This window comes from Puntigrus tetrazona, unplaced genomic scaffold, assembly GCF_018831695.1.
Source record: "Puntigrus tetrazona isolate hp1 unplaced genomic scaffold, ASM1883169v1 S000000904, whole genome shotgun sequence".
In the NCBI taxonomy this organism is placed as follows: Eukaryota; Metazoa; Chordata; class Actinopteri; order Cypriniformes; family Cyprinidae; genus Puntigrus; species Puntigrus tetrazona.
The window spans coordinates 114,365-120,449 of NW_025048504.1; the positions used below are offsets into that span (position 1 = coordinate 114,365).

At 39.9% G+C, this 6,085-nt stretch overlaps 1 pseudogene; it reads left to right on the forward strand.

Moving 5' to 3' along the window:
• Window positions 1-5,268: 5,268 nt before the first annotated feature.
• LOC122335869 lies at window positions 5,269-5,387 on the forward strand (annotated as a pseudogene).
• Window positions 5,388-6,085: the final 698 nt, after the last annotated feature.

The following is a 6,085-nucleotide window of genomic DNA, read 5'->3' on the forward strand; positions in this document are numbered from 1 at the left end:
AGTCCGATGGTTCAGCACGTTTTTGTACTGACTATAGGCGTGTTAATGCTGTAACAGTTCCTGACTGTTTTCCCATGCCTAGGTTGGAGGACTGCGTGGACAGTGTGGGCTCTGCCAGATTTGTGATCAAGTTGGATTTACTCAAAGGGTACTGGCAAGTCCCATTAACTGCTTCCTACAATACAAGGTTATGGCGTTTGGCTTGCGAAACGCCGCAGCCACCTTTCAGAGGTTGGTAAATTTGGTTCTCACTGATGTTGGTTCTCAAGAATGTTAACGCTTACCTTGATGATCTCGTAATTTACTCCCAGAGCTGGGTTGAGCACGTAACACTTCTAGAAACTGTTTTTAAACGCTTACAGGAAGCTTCATTAACATTGAATTTAGCCAAATGTGAAATCGGTAAGGCTACAGTGACCTACCTAGGTAAACAGGTAGGGTATGGACAAGTACGCCCTGTAATGGCTAAGATTTCAGCTATAAATGATTTTCCTGTGCCTAAGACTCGACGTGAGCTGCGTAGATTTTTAGGTATGGCCGGTTATTACCGATGCTTTTGCCGAAACTTTTCTACAGTTGCTACACCGTTAACTACCTTACTTAGTCCTGTTGAACCATTTGTTTGGTCACGTGAATGCCAAACTGCATTTCAGAATATTAAGGTGTTGTTGTGTAGTGAGCCTGTCCTGGCGGCTCCAGATTTCTCGTCACCATTCAAATTGGAGGTTGACGCAAGTGACGTCGGAGCCGGTGCTGTTCTCCTCCAGGAGGATAAAGATGGAATCGATCACCCGATTTGTTACTTCTCTAAGAAGTTTAGTAGGAGTCAACATAATTATACAACAATCGAGAAGGAAGCTTTGGCTTTGTTGTTGACAGTTCAACATTTTGAAGTTTATGTTGGTTCTTCTACTCGTCCTGTGATTGTTTACACTGACCACAACCCGTTAACCTTTATTACCCGTATGCGTAACCAAAATCAAAGATTGATGAGATGGTTTCTTATTTTTCAGAGCTACAATCTCGAGATTCGGTACAAGAAGGGTACAGATAATGTTGTGGCAGATGCTCTGTCACGCGTTTGACGATTGCTTTCTACTTTGGTTCTATCAAACATTACATGTTTGCTTTTTAAGGATGAGGGTGTTACGTCCGTATTGTCCTGGGAGGGTTGTTTGTTTTTTTTCCATGTCTCTCTCTCTCTACTGTCATCTCACAGGATCTGTGATTGGATAACACGACTGTCAATCTTCATCGATGCATTACACCTGTAGCCAATCGGATGTAAACTGTCTCGTATAAAGACCCGGATGACACGTGAAATCGAGAGGGAGCGATTTGCTTTTTGTTTGTTGCTCTCTCACGTTTGCTTTATTGGCTCCCATTTGATTCTGTTTGTGTAGTTACCGTGTGTTAAGTTGTTTCTCTTTTGTTTTTGTAAGAACTAGACTATTGAACTGCATTCGTGCTGTGACTCGCCTCTGTTTTCTGAGTTGAATTCTGTCCTACCTCGACACATAGTGATGGGACCAGCTGAGCATGTCACGTGACGTACATCCTACAACACACAGGGTAACATTTTGTATAATCACACTAGTTAGGGAGCGGGTGCAATTTTGTATTTATATTTGATAGGCAGTGTAGTTAGTGGCGTTCTACGCTGAAGATGTTACTTTCTTTTCTTTGTTTAAATTAGCCTGATTGTTGTTAGTTAGAGAGTTTTATTTTATTACTTTCTTTTCTTTCAGCACCGCTCTTGTCCCTCGCTTATGTTGTCGTCAATTTATTTTGTATATAAATTGTAAATAGGTAATTGTTGGTTTAAAGGGTTTGGGTTAGTTTATTCTGATTGTTATAATTATTATTGTTTGTTTGGGAATATTCTGTTACGGTGAAACCTTTCCTTCACTAAACAAAAATCAGAAACAATTTACTTCTGCCTGCTTAATCACACACCACACTTCCAAAGCAAGAAGCAGCAGTAGCTGAACTATTTTTATTATCTTTTAAATTTCAAATGTTACCTCCCTAATATCCCTAGTGGCCGACCAAATAGGGAGCAGTAACACCATCCCACTGTGGAGACAAACAAATGTCTCGTGCATTACAATCCTGGTGGCACCCTTTCATGCCACATTTGATTTCACACCATATTGTTTCATGTGAAGTTTGTCAAGAACACAACATTAAGCCTTCAATGCGCCCATCAGTTGGTCATTTTCCACTGACTAGTGGACCAGGTGATGAGGTAGTCATTGATTTTACTGATATGATAGACAGAGTAAATGGTACGAGGTACCTGTTGGTCATGGTAGACACCTACACTGGATGGCCAGAAGCATTTCCTGTGGGGAAGGAAGACAGCACCGCTGTAATAAAATGTTTGATAAATCATTATATACCCCATTATGGTTTTCCAAGACGGATTAGGTCTGACAATGGAAGTCATTTTAAAAATGTGCACTTAAGAACTGTAGAAACAGCCTTAGGCTTGACACATTCATTTGGTGCTGTGCTCCATCCCCAATCACAAGGAAAAGTCGAACGTATGAATCTAACCCTGAAACACAAGCTTTCTAAAATATGTGCGCAATTTAAGATTAAATGGCTGTCTGCTTTACCACTGGCACTAATGTCTGTCCGATCTTCTGTTAACAGGGTTACGGGCTTTACACCTTTTGAACTTATGACAGGTCGATCATTTCCTGGACCAGCAACGGCTCTGTGTCTGGAGCCCATTGAACCTTTGACACATAAAGTGTATTTTGACAAACTAACTGCATTGATTAACTGTTTTTCTACTCAGGTTTCAGCATCACGCACTGACAGTGCTGAGCGAACTGCTCAGGCTAGGCCGACAGAGTGGGTGAGACTTCGTCTATTTAGGAGAAAGTGGAAGGAGCCTAGGTGGTCTACTCTGCTGAAAGTCACTGCTAGAACTTTGCACTGTGTTCGCCTAGCTGGCAAAGGTGACACCTGGTATCACTTGTCTTCATGTGCAGCCTGTGACATTTACATTTACATTTACATTTAGTAATTTTGCAGACGCTTTTATCCAAAGCGACTTACAATTGAACCACCTGAGAGTGACCCACCTGAGAGATCACTGAAAGATACCAGATATTGAGAGGGATATTGATACTGGTAACACAAAAACATTGCACACACCAACAGCAGTACAAGCATTACAGATTATCCACACAACAGGTGATTTATTCACAGCTCCTGAAGGAGAACCGTTGGCCCATTGTGTGAGTGCTGACTGTGCATACGAAGCAGGTATTGCAAAACAGTTCAAAGAACGATATGGAACATACAAAGTAAGAATCCAAAATAACCTGGCGAGTGTGCAGTGACCAAAGAAGAAGATAGAACTGTTTTCCATCTAATCACAAAACAAGTTGCTACTGAATTACCAACATATGACAATTTCAGGAAGAGTTTAATCTACATGAGAGATTGGTGTATTACTAATAACATCAAGAGGGTTTCGGTTCCCAGGCTGGGGTGCAGAGTTGACAAGCTGAAGTTTGAGAGAGTCTTACAGATCCTGAAAGAAGTGTTCACGGACGTGGACATAACTATTATTATATATACCATTTGAGTGTTAAAGAATAATTATACCTGTTTTAATTTTACTAGAGAGGGAGCTACTATCAACAAAGGTGAAATTGATTGGACTTGGTGTACCAACATGACCCAGATTATAGATATATCCATTATAGGCCCATGGGCAAGATCAGGTTTGTATTGGTATTGTGGTGACAGAAGACTGTTTGTAAAAGTGAGTGAGAATGCAAAAGGGGTTTGTGCAATGGTGAGATTAGCTGCACCATTGATGATGATAGGGGAGACTATAGTGAGAAAAGAAGCAAACCTAGGAGCAGTATTAACTAGAAAAAGAAGAAGACATATTATAGGAAGAAGAGATTTAAAAGAACACTTTGATTTGAGACGGAATAGCCCAACTTATATTGATGCGATAGGAATCCCTAGAGGAGTGCCAAACGAGTATAAATTGTCTGATCAAATAGCCTCAGGATTTGAGAACTTTCCTATATTTTCAGCTATTTTCCCAGTTACACCAAACAAGAATGTTGATCGAATTAACTATGTGCATTATAATGTTATGAGACTGGCCAATCTTACAAGAGACGCAGTAGAAGGACTGTCAGAGCAGTTAGCACCCACTTCATTGATGACAGTGCAGAATATTATGGCCCTTGATATGCTGTTAGCTGAAAAGGGAGGAGTTTGTTCGATGTTTGGAGATTTTTGCTGCACATACATACCTAACAACACTGCACCAGACGGTTCAGTGACGAGAGCACTAGAGGGGTTGAGAACATTATCAACAGAGATGAAAGAACACTCAGGGATTAATAATCCATTGGATGATGTGTTTACGAAATGGTTCGGTACCTGGAAGAGTATGTTTATTTCTTTGTTTTCCTCAATTGCAGTATTTTTGGGAATAGTAATTACTTGTGGATGTTGTTGTGTACCATGTATCAGATCTCTGTGTAACAGATTAATTGTGACTGCAATTGAGAAAAAAGACAGCCCTCCACCATACAGCATGCCATTGCTGTTACCGGAGGGAGATGGTGAATTGGAGTCAGAAGAAGAAAACGAGAATGAGGTGTGACCTCTTACGAGGTCAAGAGAGGGATTTGTGGGATATTTTCTATCCTTTGTGAATATATATTACTGATGTTTTATTTTTTATATTTTTATACAAATGTTTTGTATTAATTCACTGTTTATTTTGAGCAATTATAATCAGCTATGGTTTTTAAATACAAAATAGCAAATATATCTTTTAAGTAGTATGGTATTTGTGCAAGCAATATATTGTGCAAAAGAATGTTAGTTCTATGTTAGAACTCTATTCATGCCTGATATTGTCTGATCTCAGAAGCTAAGCAGAGTTGGGGCTGGTTAGAAATTGGATGGGAGACTGCTTAGGAATACCAGATGCTCTAAGTGTTTTTGTTTTCTTCACTACTTTTCCTATACACTGGCCCTTAGAGTGGCCAAAGTTTGAACAGCTCTTTGCTTTCCCTTACTGCTTATTTAATTCAATTGCCTTTAAAGTAGCTGATCTTTAAATAGCGTTTGGCTGTTTTTAACTACTTATCTAATGCTCTTATATTTAATGTACATTATTTTGAAGTAATTTTTTTTGTGTTTCCTTCAGGACTTATCTAGTACGATGGCATGTAGTGTACCTCACCTTAAAACATGGGGCTTTTTGCTGCATCTCTCGCTTATGACCGTACCACCCTGTTCACGCCTGATCTTGTCTGATCTCAGAAGCTAAGCAGACTTGGGCCTGGTTAGTTCTTGGATGGGATGCTGCCTAGGAATACCAGGTGCTGTAAGTGTTTTGGTTTTCTTCACTACTTATCTAATACACTGGCCCTTAGAGTGGCCAAAGTTTGAACAGCTCTTCGCTTTCCCTTACTGCTTATTTAATTCAATTGCCTTTAAAGTAGCTGATCTTTAAACAGCGTTTGGCTGTTTTTAACTACTAATGCTCTTATATTTAATGTACGTTATTTTGAAGTAATTTTTTTGTGTGTTTCCTTCACTACTTATCTAGTATGATGGCATGTAGTGTGCCTCACCTTAAAATATGCTGCTTTTTGGCTCCAGCTCTCGCTTATGGCCAAACCACCCTATTCACGCCTGATCTGGTCTAATCTCAAAAGCCAAGCAGAGGTGGGCCTGGTTAGTACATGGATGGGAAACTGCCTAGGAATACTAGGTGCTGTAAGTTTTTTGGTTTTCTTCACTACTTTTCTAATACCCAATACTCCAAAGCTTGAACAGCTCTTTGCTTTCCCTTACTGCTTATTTAATTTGTTTGCCTTTAAAGTAGCTGATCTTTAAACAGCGTTTGACTGTTTTTAACTACTTATCTAATGCTCTTACCTTTAATGTACCTTATTTTGAAATAGCTTTTGTGTTTCCTTCATTTCTTATCTAGTATGACGGCCTGTAGTGTGCCTCACCTTAAAATAGGGGCCTTTTTGCAGCAGCTCTTGCTTCTGGCCATACCACCCTGTTCACGCCTGATCTC